This window comes from Nyctereutes procyonoides, unplaced genomic scaffold (assembly GCF_905146905.1).
Source record: "Nyctereutes procyonoides isolate TBG_1078 unplaced genomic scaffold, NYPRO_anot_genome, whole genome shotgun sequence".
Lineage (NCBI taxonomy): Eukaryota > Metazoa > Chordata > Mammalia > Carnivora > Canidae > Nyctereutes > Nyctereutes procyonoides.
Genome location: NW_026575159.1, coordinates 34,732,865 through 34,746,424, shown reverse-complemented (window position 1 = coordinate 34,746,424; position 13,560 = coordinate 34,732,865). Strand labels below are relative to the sequence as shown.

At 38.8% G+C, this 13,560-nt stretch overlaps 1 pseudogene; it reads left to right on the top strand.

Annotated features, from left to right (window-relative positions):
* Nucleotides 1–7,627: 7,627 nt before the first annotated feature.
* On the top strand, nucleotides 7,628–11,167 carry LOC129502453 (glyceraldehyde-3-phosphate dehydrogenase-like; annotated as a pseudogene).
* Nucleotides 11,168–13,560: the final 2,393 nt, after the last annotated feature.

Genomic DNA, 13,560 nt, shown 5'->3' with positions numbered 1-13,560 from the left:
ATATAACTTAGTCAGTGTAAGTGGTTTCTATAGAGCTATTGAAAAGCCTTCCTGTCACTTACTGGCTTTAGGATGATGGGATTTTAAGCCCTTTGATCCAGAGCCTATGTTTCACAGTCAAGACTAAAAGCCAAGACTAAAGCATAATTGAACTTCCTAACTTAAAAACAAGGATTGAGTTATGAATAGCCTTAGGGAAAAAAATTGGTACGTCTTCAGACTAAGAAATATGTGCTAAGTGAATATGAAACCTTGAAATATACATGTCAGCTAAAAAATCAAGTCTCAAATGTAGTACATCTACCTATCTTTTTTCTAACTAGCTACACATGTTATTCATTTATATACATATATTAAATATATAAAACAAAATATTTTCTTTCATGTCATTTCACAGTAAAATTATCTAAAATGCCTTATTCTGCTTTAGAACAAGAAATAACTTTGAATTCTTTTATAAGGGAGGAAAAATTACTTTTCTTACTACCCTCCTAGGTTTTCTGACTGTAGCTCTGTAAAACAGACTGTGAAAAGGTAGATTAACAAAGGAAAAGCACACAAATGTATTTAATAGGAGTTTTATGTAATACAGAGCCTTCATAAGGAAACAAAGACCTGAAGAAAGAGTTAAGTCTGAGTTCTCTCATACTCATTTTGATGGAGTGAAAAGTCATCAAAAAATATGTTAAGACAAAAAAGGTATGAACTAAGGGTTGTAAACTGGGTGAAACAACAATGCCTGTTCCTTCAGATTCCTTTTGGCATCCCTTCATCTTTGAAGATAAGGATGCTTCTTTCCTCCGGGTATAGGGAAGTCACCTCTCACATGAGGGTTTTATGACGTGCTTCAGAGGACAAGGGAGAAGTCAGTTTTCCCTGCACCTGTCACTTTTCAAATTCCTTGAACTTAGAATAGTCTATATGACAAGTCACTGTATTTTGGGGTAGTGTCCTCTAGACCTCTTTCAATATAATAATTTTAGGTATTTTGAATTTTTTAAAGAACTTTGATTTTTTTCTTCCTTTTCACCTCTCAATCCTGTATAACTTAGAATAAAATATGTGATCAACATCAAGAAATATCACAAAAACTTCAACATAATTGGAGGGTCATCTTACTATATAATGATTTATGGATAATCACCAGTAAAAATCTTACACTTTTTATTTAAGCAAAACAAGAATCATTTCTAATGCTGTATAAGCTGTAACATTTTATGATTCCATCACTATAAGTGCAATGGATTTTTGACATAAGGAATCCAACATTGCTTATTTTAGAAGAAATACACTTGCAGATAAAGCATAAATTGAATGCAATTCTAAAGTTACCAGTCAGGTACCAGAAACTTATAATCTTCAACATTTCAAATGTTAAATTTTACAAATTTTTTCAATTATCTGTTTACTTAGCAAGAATATAATGACATGGTAGTGTATTACTGGGGGTATAGCAAAAAACAAACAAAATGATCCGAGCCTTCATGGAGCTTATGCTGCGACACAAGGAGATATTAACTATTACTAATTGTATTATTAGTTGATGATAGTAAGTAAAATATAGGATAAAAGGAGGCAATTATTTTAAATAGTGTGATCAGGAAAGGCTGAGGAAAAGAAAAAGAGAAAGAAAGAAAGAGAAAAGAAAGAAAGAAAGGAAAGAAAGAAAGAAAGAAAGAAAGAAAGAAAGAAAGAAAGAAAGGAGACACAGAAGCAAGTAAGAGACTGAGTTATATAGGCATTATGTAGAAGGGGTATCCAGTAGAGGGAAGAACACATAAAAGTCCCTGAGGCAAAAGCATATCTGGCTTATTTCCAGAAGAGCAAGGGTATGCTGAAATAGCAAAAGCAAAGCTAAGGAGGACAGAGAATAAGGTCAGAGGTATAAAAAAGTCAGGTTATGCAAGGTTTGTGGAACATTCTATAAACTTTACTCTGAATGACACAGAATGTCACTAGAAAGTTTCAGTCAGAAAAATGAAACAATCTAGTATGTGTTTTTAAATGGCTAAGGTGTTGTGACTAAACTGGAGAGTTAGTACAAGGCCCGAAGCAGGTAGACAAGTTAGTAGACTTCTACAACACTGCAGATGAAGACGGCAGTGTCTGGTAGGTCACGGCAGTGGAAATGAGGAGAAACAGTTCAATTCTGGAGATATATATATATATAGACCTCTTTATACCTCTGACTATATATATATATATATATATATATATATATATATATATCTGATTTTATTTATGTATTCATGAGAGACTCAGAGGCAGAGACACAGGTAAAGGGAGAAGCAGGGTCCCTCAGGGTCCCTGCAGGGAGCCCAACATGGGACTTGATCCCAGGACCCTGGAATCACGACCTGAGAAAAAGGCACATTCTCAAGCACTGAGCCACCCAGGTGCCCCTAATTCTGGATACATTTTAAATGTAGAGCCAAGAGGTTTAGACAGTACATGAAGTTTGAAGACCCATGTGTTTCCCCCAAGATCTTTTACCTAAGCAAGGATAGGATTGTCATTAACTGAGACTGGATGACTGTGTAAGAAGCAAGTTTGATAGGTAAGATGAGAAAATTGATTATAGACATATTATGTTTAAAATGTATATTAGATAATTCAAGAGATAAATAAATAACTATATGAAACATGTTCATGAGAAAAAGCCTGTCTAGGAAAATAAATTTGGGCATTTACATATCACAAATACCATAGTTGGCATATAAAGTCTGAAGACTAAATCATCTAGAAAAAACACAATTGTATATAATACATAAAATCTGAAGACTGATCACTGGGACATTCCAAAGTTCAGAAACCAAGACATGAGAAACCAGCAAAGACTCAAATAGAAGAAAAATTAGAAGAGTAGGTATCCTGGCAGTCAAGTCAAAATAATGAATTTTTGAGGAAGGTGCTTAGAAAGCTCAATAAGAGCACAATTCCATATGCATTTCAAAGGGAGGGTAATAACTGGATTGCTTTAAAAAAATGGGTGGAAGGGTGCCTGGCTGGCTCACTTGGTAGAACATATGACTCTTGATCTCAGGATCATGATTCTGAGCCCCACACTGGGCATAAAGTTTACATAAAAATCAATCAGTCAATCAACCAGAAATAAAATGGGGAAAATGTCACTGGCATTGGTGTGGTTTTGGACCTCCCCATAAAACAGTCATAGTAACTAGAGTATCAAGACTAAAAGATTCACAATGTTTACAATAAAACCTAGTTATAAATTCATTTGGGGAAAATAAAATAACTTGTTTTTTTTTATCAATATTGTCACACCCTAGAAATAATTACTGCATAACATGCTTATTTCCTCTCTTCTTTCAAAATAGGTAAACTCAGCAATGTGGAGTTTCATCACTTCACTTTTAAAATTTAACTTGAAAAGAATGAGATTTATTCTGAATATGATATACTATAGGAATGCTGACTACAAAACGTGGCAATCTTTATTTAGCAAACAAATAATACATAAACTTTAAGAAGTACACTTGATGGGATGAGCACCAGGTGTTATATGGAAGTGTTGAATTACTACACTGTACACCTGAAACTAATATTACACTATATATTAACTAACTGGAATTAAAATTAACACCTTAAAAAATTAAAATTAACACTTTTTAAAAATAATTAAAATTAACATTTTAAAAAATAGATAAACTAAAAATTTAGTAAAAAGCTAAAATAATAGTAATACACTAAAAATATAGATCAATGGATGGGGCTGAAGGAGAAAGTAATGTTAACAGCAGTTGGCTCGGAATGAGAGGCTAGTGAGTAAATGTATTTTAATCTTATTTACTTTTCCACATTTTCCAGATTTTCTATGATAAATATAATTTTTCTAATTAAAAAAATAAAGAACATTAGAGGATTCCCATTGCTCTATAATAAACCATAACTTTTTTCTCATGGCTCCTTTCACACAACTTTGCTTTCTTGGCTCTTGAACACTGTTTGTGCCCAGCATTAATGAACTATTTTCAACTTCCTGAACTAAGTGCTGCTTCATTCCCCTGTGCCACTAGTCTATCAGAAATGTCCCTCTCTCCCTCATTCACCTGGTGAGCTCGCTTGATGAGTCACCTTTCAAGACTCCCCTCGAATATTTCTTCCTCTGAGAAACATTCCAAGACAGAACTCTAACAATGTTTTTTCGTCTATCTTCTTTGAATTGCTTCTTACTGTTCTAGAATTTAATACCTCTCATTTCAACTCACTTCATGCCACCTACATGTGTCAATCAAATTGGGAACATGAAAAAAGAGGAAAAAAGGTCTCTTTATCAAGTTCATTGGGAAAAGTTGTTAGTGGTATCCATCATTAGCCTCCTTTATGTCCTTTTCCTGGACTCTTTCACCTTGGAATGCATATGGCTGGCCAATACACAGAGACCTTTTTAAAATCATGACTTGAATTTACTTGGGTCTCTGTCAAAATAATTAATTACAAGTTTCAAAAGTTAAGAAGCTAAGACTTTCGATACCTTCTTTGCAAACTGCCATCTACTATGGCATCTGTTTTCCTGCCCAACTCATACCAGAAGCAAAATGTGAATCACAAACGTCAAGCTCCCCTACACTTGTATCAAAAGTGGGATTTTACTTTCCTTTGACTTATTAATGCTCAAGATGTCTCATAAGAAGTGTTTAGTTATTATTTGCCCTACTCTTTTAGCTTGCTTTCAGAGTTAGTATCTAGGTACATGTTCAGAGTATGTTCCTGAGTTCAGTTCTGACTCATTCACATTTAAGAGGTGGTTTTGCTCAGTTTCTTATCATAGTACTTGCTCTGCAAAAACAAAGAATAAGATAGATAAAGAAGAAGATAAGGAAAACAAAAGCTTGCAGCTTGCTCTACTTTCTCTTGCCCCAAGGCCAGAGAATATAAGGAGGTACGCACCCTACATACATACATATACTCCCTATGACAGTAATTATCATTTTACATTTTTGTAATTTATTTCCATGTATTTCTCCTCTCTTGAGATGCTTAGGATAGGAACTCTGTCTTACTTGCTTCTGTATTCTTAGTACCTGGGAAACAGTTGTCATTAAAGAAGTGCTAGCGGCACCTGGGTGGCTCAGGCAGTTAAGCATATGCCTTGGGCTAAGGTCATGATCCCAGGGTCCTGGGATCCAGCCTCAAGTTGGGAGTCCCTAGTCAGTGGAGAGTCTACTTCTTCTTCCTCTGCCCCCTCCCTATCTCTCATGTGTGCTCTCTTTCTCTCTCTCTCAAACAAGTAAAATCTTTTTTAAAATAATAAAAAATAAAGAAGGTTTTAATAAATGTTTTTAATAAGTACATGAATACATGGATGAATATCGGAATATTAAGGTGTAGCTCTTGAGTGTAGCTAAAGGTGTAGCTCAAAATTATAGGACCTAAAACAAAGGTACAAATAACTATAAGGCAAAGGAAAAAATGATAACTACAGATAAAAGTACAGATTTATCTCACAAATTATTTTACTATATGTTACTCTAATGTTACAAGACAGACATTTTTATTTAAACCAAATCTCTACTATCCTGTTGTTAAGTATTAATACAACAACATACATGAGATAGGAGATATAAGTGTGGAAGAGTAGGTATGGCCAGACAAAAAAAATGGGAGTGGGGGAAGACTGAAAGAGTGAGAGATGGGAGTTATTACTGAAGGTATATATTGGCACAAGCATTCTAGAAGTAATGGGCAATACTTAGTAAAACTACATACGAGAATGCCCCTTGACGCAGGGATCATGGTTCTGGATTCATGTCTCAGAGAAATTCTCATGTGGCCTGTAAAATAATAAACAGTTCTCAGGCCCCTCGGTGGCTCGGTAGGTTAAGCATCCAACTCTTGATATCAGCTAAGGTCATGATCTCAGGGTTGTGAGATCAAGCCCTGCTCAGGAGAGGGAGAGCGAGAATCTTAAGGCTACGAGCCTTTGTTTCCTCCTTTTTAATATGGGGATGATACCTTGTGAACTCTTTTTCTCAGTGCTAATATAGAATAATAATATCTTCAGAAAACAAAGGCTCATAGAATAATGACCATCTATAGTGTTACTTTGTACCAAGGATTCTAAGCTCTTTACATATGTTAACTTACTTAATTGTAAGAACTCTATTATCCACATGTTGTATAAAATAACATCATCATCCCTCTTAGTGAGGACCACCCTAAGTAAACATTTTTTATTCTCCTGGCATTCTTGTGAGTTAGATATTATTATTCTATACTAAAGTTGAGGTAAAAAGTTCACTAAGAGGATGATGTTTCAGTAGATATCCAAAAATAAAGAAAGCAGACCTGCCAATATCTTGCAGAATAATAGTCAAGATGGGAGGAGCAGCAAGTATGAAGGTCCTGAAGCAGGAGTTTTCATGGCATGTTACAATGACAGCAAGGAGACCAGCGTCACTATCAGCAGAGTGAGTGAAGAGGAAATAGGATGAAATCGGAAATGCTGGGGATCAGAAAACATAACATGCTTTATAGATCATTTCTCTGTCTGAGTGACATAACTTACTTGACTTTCAAAAAATGCATTCTGATATCCATTTTGAGAATAAACCAAGGGGCCTAAGCACTGAATTAGGGAAGAACATTAGTAGACTCAATAACCAGCAAGAGATGATGATAGAGACAGAAGCAGAGGGATTTTTGTTTGTTTATTTGTTTGTTTAATGCACCGTGTGGAAAAAATAAGAAGACAACTTCATTTTAAGAATCTGGAGTTGAGGAAATGATTCAGGCTGTAGAAATAAATATGAGAATTGACAGTGGTCACGAAATCTGAGACCTGAGAATTGTCTAGTGCATAGCAATATGAAGATCTTCAGACACACCTGACAAGAGTTTCAAGCAGAGTGATGGGCCAAAAGCTAATTAGACTCAAATAAGAATGGGAAGAGGGGAGTTAAAAAGAAATAGTATAGATAAATGTTTGAGGAGATTTACCATAAGGAAAAGAGGTGCCATAAGGAAAAGAGGTATCAGTAAGTAAACATAAGGTCAAGGAAAAAGTGTTTAAAGCTGACATGATATTTTTGCACATTGACAAGAAACAGGGAAAATTTGATCATCCTCAAGAGTTGGGAGAGTTTGGGGAACTATAGCCATGGGTAGGCAAAGAGGGTTGAAATGAAGTGCAATAGAGGAGAAGTTAGCCTCGAAAAGCATTAAGGTAGCTTACAGTTACAGGATGGTAGGCGGGATGTGTGGCACATGTGTAAATGGTCCGTGTAGTCATAGTTTGAGAAGTCTTTTTGGTTGCAAATCAGTTTTCCTAGAGAAATAGGAAGTAAGGTAATCATCTGTGAGAGAGTTTGGTGTTGTGGAACAGATCTAAGGAGAGAGGGGAAATTTTAAAATTCTAATGAAAAGTTATTGGAGAATTAACAGACAAGGGAAACTTATATTTAAAAGTCCTGAATTTCAAGCCTTGCTAGGTTGGTTTTTTTGTAGCCGTATTCATTTGCAAAGGCAGAGCTGAATTGAGCCACATTGGAAGTTTTCCCAGGGGAGCATTCAAAGCCAAAAAGGGACAAATGGCTCTCTGCTCCTCCCCATTCGACAGACATCTTCTGGTGCAGCGCCAGCTCCGTCCCAAGACACGATGGTGAAGATTGGAGTAAATGGATTTCACCATATTGGGCGCCTGGTCACCAGGGCTCCTTTTAATTCTGGCCAAGTGGATATTGTCACCATCAGTGACCCCTTCATTGACCTCAACTACATGGTGTACATGCTCCAGTATGATTCTACCCATGGCAAATTCCACGTCACAGTCAAGGCTGAGAACGGGAAACTTGTCATCAACGGGAAGTCCATCTCCATCTTCCAGGAGCGAGATCCCACCAACATCAAATGAGGTGATGCTGGTGCTGAGTACGTTGTGGAGTCCACTGGGGTCTTCACCACCATGGAGAAGGCTGGGGCTCACTTGAAGGGTGGGGCCAAGAGGGTCATCATCTCTGCTTCTTCTGCTGATGCCCCCATGTTTGTGATGGGCATGAACCACGAGAAGTAGGACAACTCCCTCAAGATTGTCAGCAATGCCTCCTGCACCACCAACTGCTTGGCTCCTCTGGCCAAAGTCATCCATGACCACTTCGGCATCGTGGAGGGCCTCATGACCACTATCCATGCCATCATTTCCACCCATAAGACTGTGGATGGCCCCTCCAGGAAACTGTGGAGTGATGGCCGAGGAGCTGCCCAGAACATCATCCCTGCTTCCACTGGTGCCGCCAAGGCTGTGGGCAAGGTCATCCCGGAGCTGAACGGGAAGCTTACTGGCATGGTCTTCCATGTCCCCACCCCCAATGTGTCAGTTGTGGATCTGACCTGCCACCTGGAGAAAGCTGCCAAATATGATGACATTAAGAAGGTGGTGAAGCAGGCATCAGAGGGCCCCCTCAAGGGCATCCTGGGCTACACTGAGGACCAGGTTGTCTCCTGCAACTTCAACAGTGACACCCACTCTTCCACCTTCAACGCCGGGGCTGGCATTGCCCTCAATGACCACTTCGTCAAGTTCATTTCCTGATATGACAATGAATTTGGCTATAGCAACCGGGTGGTGGACCTCTTGGTCCACATGGCCTCCAAGGAGCAAGAGCCCCCTGGACCACCGGCCCCAGCAAGAACAAGAGAAAGAAAGAGGCCCTCATTTGCTGGGGAGTCCCTGCCCCAACTTAATCCCCCAACACACTGAGAATCTTCTGACCTTCAATATTTACATCCCAGACCTCCTAAGGAAGGGGAAGGGCTTGGGGAGCCCTACCTTGTCATGTACCATCAATAAAGCATACTGTACACCCCCCCCAAAAAAAAGGGACAAATGGGTTAAAAGAATTTGCAAAGAAGTGATCATAATAAGGACCTTAGGATCTAGAAAGACAAGAAAGGGGGTGAGAGCTAGTGAAAAGCTGGATAATAGATTGTAAGTTCCAATGAAGTTGAAAAATAATATGAATTGAGATATTACATAGATTTGGCTAGCAAGACAGAAGCTAAGACTTGGAGGGGAAGATGTTCAGAACTGAAATTCTGGGTGATTACAAAAAAAAAAACTGGTATATTCTCATGGGAATGAATGGCTGAGATAGAAAGGGGGACAAGACAGTTTTAGGAAGAAAAACTCTGGTAACAGGCTAGAATAGTGAAAGAGCCATCAGCATAGGTATTAAAACTGCTAAGAATTTGAACACCGCCCCTGCTAAAGTGACAAGAAATGAAGTCTTGAAGAGATGACCAGAATGCGGCATTTGCGTACATTAGACTATGTCACAAGAATGATTCTTTCTCAACTCACGTTTTGTTAAAGATTTTATTTATTTGTGTGACAGAGAGAGCAGGCGAGTGCAAGCAGGGGAAGCACTGAGGCCTGCGAGACTGGGGCTGCGCGGGGCGGGGCGGGAGCCGAGGGGAGCCAGGCGGGCTACGTCCACCCCCAGCCCCGGGCGCCCCTGCGTGGGCCTGGCCCTTCCGAGGTCGGCGGCAGAGGCCCAGGCGGCGCCCGAGGGGACACGGGTACCGAAGTGGACTTGACAGGGCGCAGGGATATTAGGATAAATTTCAAACTCCTTGTCTTGGCAAATGCAACTTTTAGTGATCTGGCCCTTGCCTACTTGTCCAGTTCCTGTTCTCTCTCTGCCGCACTATGTTGTGCTTGGAAGGTCCTTGCCTCATTTATATGTGACTACCCTCTTCTGCCTTGAAACCCAGTGTGATGTAATAGGTTCTGGAGAAACGTCCTTCCGCCTTCTCACATGTCCCTCTATTTGAAACTCTGCGGAACTCGATCCTGCACAACACTGTCCCAGGCCGTTGGGGATTCACCTTTCTGTGCTCCCTGCCACACCCTGTAGGGCAGCACCACGTGTAATTTGTCTTGGTTTACTCCATGATTAAAAGTTACTGGTACACAAAGCAGGCAGTTAATGAACATTGGTTGAATGAATGAATGAATGAATGAATATGTATGTGTCTTTGTTTTGGTTTTGTTTATTCTGTGGCTTTTCATGAAATGCAGATTTTTTAAAAGTCTGTTTTCCTTTTTAAAAAACCAGCACGGGTTGTTGTACCAAATGTTTTCTTTTATTCCTCAGCATGTCCAGCTCTCTGAGCAACCATTTCTCCTTTTGTAGAGCTTAATCTGTCTTTGAATAATTAGTATTTAAACCATTAAAGCCCTTCTCTTGACAAATTACCATGATAATAATAAAACCACAGAAAAATGTCTTTTTTTTCTGTGCCTTAATAAAACACAATTAAAATTTAATAAAAGCTCTGTATTTCCATTTATCCAATTCTGCACATCCGGAGAGAGGTAACCGAGGTGTTACAACAGGACCAATTAAATAGCCAGTTGTGGTTAAACTCTAATTCACAGAAAGGTGAGAGTAATTCTGCACTTAACATTCCAGCTCATGGCTTTTTTTGAGCAGAACATCCGTTTTTTTTTTTTTTTTTCAGTCCTGTCCACATTTCAGTATGTTGCAGAGCTAAGAGGTCTCAGTTTATTATATTTGTTGATATTATGATATTTCTATAATGTTTTCTTTGTCGTTCATTTTCTTCCAACAGATTAATGCCTAAATACCATCGTTTTAAGATGCATTTCCCTTTACATCACTTACCACCACTGTCCTCACAGAGAAGAAAAGGAGAAAATCAGAAATGGAATATATACTTTTAAATGACTAGAGGTCATTTTAAAAGTACAAGCAGCAGCAGCAGCAACATTTTCCAAATATTGAAAATACCCATGAAGGATTCTTGCAGAAGTATATACACTTACCCTTTTCTAAGATTTGAAAAATATATTTTGAAACACAAGTGAAAATGGAATTAACATGTGCTACCTGCCTTTTGGCACCCCGCAGGAATGACTCCGGCCGTCTCACTTCGTTTTGCTGGGGACACCGTGGGCTACCCTGTCACAGGCCCAACACAGGTCCAGCGCGCTAAGAGTCGCATGGGTCCGAATGCTGGCACGCTGTGCAAACCTCACGACGTGGGAGTTCGAGAGACCCCGCTGGGAGGCGGGAAGAGGCCAGGAGAGACTGTGAGATTCCTTCCTTCCTGCATCACCATCAGCCGGTGGCTCCGGAGAGGGCGACGTGCCACACATACCTGTTTTGTGGTTTGCTTCGATTAAGTCCTGGATAGACCTTACCGTTGCTTAATAAGATATTTAAAGTCTCAACATGAAAGTTATACTTCGTATTTCAAACCCGATAAATCACAGCTATAGCTCTCAGTGGAGGCATTTGTCTGGCAAACCCAGGAAAGCTCCTAGAAACCTGAGAGTAGGGGATCCCTGGGCGGCTCAGCGGTTTAGCGCCTGCCTTCGGCTCAGGGCATGATCCTGAGTCCCGGGATCGAGTCCCACATCGGGCTCCCGGGATGGAACCTGCTTCTCCCTCTGCCTCTCTCTCTCTATCATGAATAAATAAATAAATCTTAAAAAAAAAAAAAACTAAGAGTAGTTGTTGATTCTTTTTTTAAGTAAGACTGTGGTCAGGAGAAACAAAACTGGTGTTTTCAAAAGGTAATCTTCATAGAATCATAGTGATAATCAACAGAGTGGATTTTTTTTTTAATTTGAGGGTCAGACATATTTGAAGTGTTCTATATTCAAACCTCACACTTTCTTTTTTTCTTCTGTGGTATTGCCACCAATGTTCTTATTTCTTAAAAAGACTGGAGCTCACAATGTTTTTAAAAAGTAACTACAGGGCCTGGAACATGTGTTTTGTTTTGCTTTTTTACCTTTGATAATGCTATAAGTTTTATTTCTTATGATTGCTGATATTCCTTAAGAGGCATTGTTGATAGATTAATACATTGGAAGAAAACTATGGATTATTTAGAAACTAATGAAAATATTGACATGGCTTTAATAGCCAGTAAAGTAATTAAAACTGTTTTACTTGCTTTCATGTTTTTTTTTTAATGTGCCATTGAAACTTTTAATGTTAATTCCAGAGAAAGGAAAATATTATGACATGCATTTTATTGCCTTTCCATCTGACTAAAATTAGTTAGAACTGGTTTAACTATACCATCTAAATAATACCAGCTTGAATCTCTCTCAGGCATTTGTATTAAGTTCTGAGCGTCGTTTTTTTTTTTTTTTTTTATTTAGATATACTGAAATTTCACTTTGGCTGTGTTTACATGTATACCTGTCTAATATTTTAACTACATTATCTGCATTCCTAAGGTTCATTTGAAATGGTTTAACTAATATTCTTTTAGACTCAGGATTCCTGTTTGGGAGGGAGCTGGAAAGGTAATGGAAACACCTGCATTTTCAGGATCGTTTGAATGGACACTTCCATACTGAAATAATCTATATTTCCTTTACCATTTGCCTCTAAATTGTCGTTATACACCTTTTGGACATTTTCCAATACAACAATTTCAAGATGAGAGAGATTTCTTTGCTTGCATTTTGTAGGAGTTAGGCAACTTGAAATTTTCCAACCGGCTATTTTTTACTGCAATCTGGTTGTTCTCAATCTTGGCTGGGAGCTCTGAAAGCAAACTGAAACCCAGGCCTCACCCCACACCAAATGAATCAGAACATCTGTGGGCAGGGACAAAGGAGAGGCAAGGCAAGGAGGGTTTAATGTGTCATGAGTTAGAGAGCCACAGCTATATAACCTCTGCAGTATTTTCTTGGAAGTCACAGTTTGTACCTGCAGGTTTGTATGAATAGTTCCTGATAACTATTTTAGTTTTTAGGAAGAGAACTAAGCCATCTCTACCACAGAGCAATGTGAACAAAACAATCATGTGCAAAATATAATAACCACAACAAACTGGGTTATTTTGTTAAAAAGGAAAAGATGTCAAAAAAATAAAAAAAAAATAAAAATAAAAAGGAAAAGATGTCAAGCAAACATATTATGCCCAAGTGTCCTTTTGCAAGTTCATTGTTCTAATCTACAGAGTTTAAGAAATATCTGTAATTCTACTGAATGTATGTCTGTAGGGACTGTACTCTGTAGCTGGGGAGAAAAGACTATATTGACCACTGTTGGTGCCCTGATCAGGTCTCCTCCCATAGTTCTCCCTGGTTCTGCACTACCTTGCTGGTAATGCTTCACACCTGGGGGGGACATTCTTCTGAGGACAGTCTGTGAACTTCCTGGTTGTGCTTGAGATTTTACACCACCACCGTGCCCCCACCCTGCCTTCCACAGCCCATAGCCAAAGACTGACTAGTGCAACATACACAAGTCCAGCCCCATAAACATTAACTAGAACAATCTCAGGGGAGCAATTTACACTCCAGAACTCTATATGAGATCAAGCTGAGTCTCAACTTCACCTGATCATACCCTTACTTACCTTCTTCCCTTCCTGTCCTGCCTGCTTGCAACCATAATCACTTGCAGAGGAATCGGTCTCAGGCTTGTCTTCTAGCAGGCCAAACCAAAACTATAAGAGTATCTCACATAAACAATGTGGAACACATAAAGAAGACAGTAGTGATACTGTTAATGAGTGCTGGTGTAAAGCGAGTACCTTCATTGTACCAAG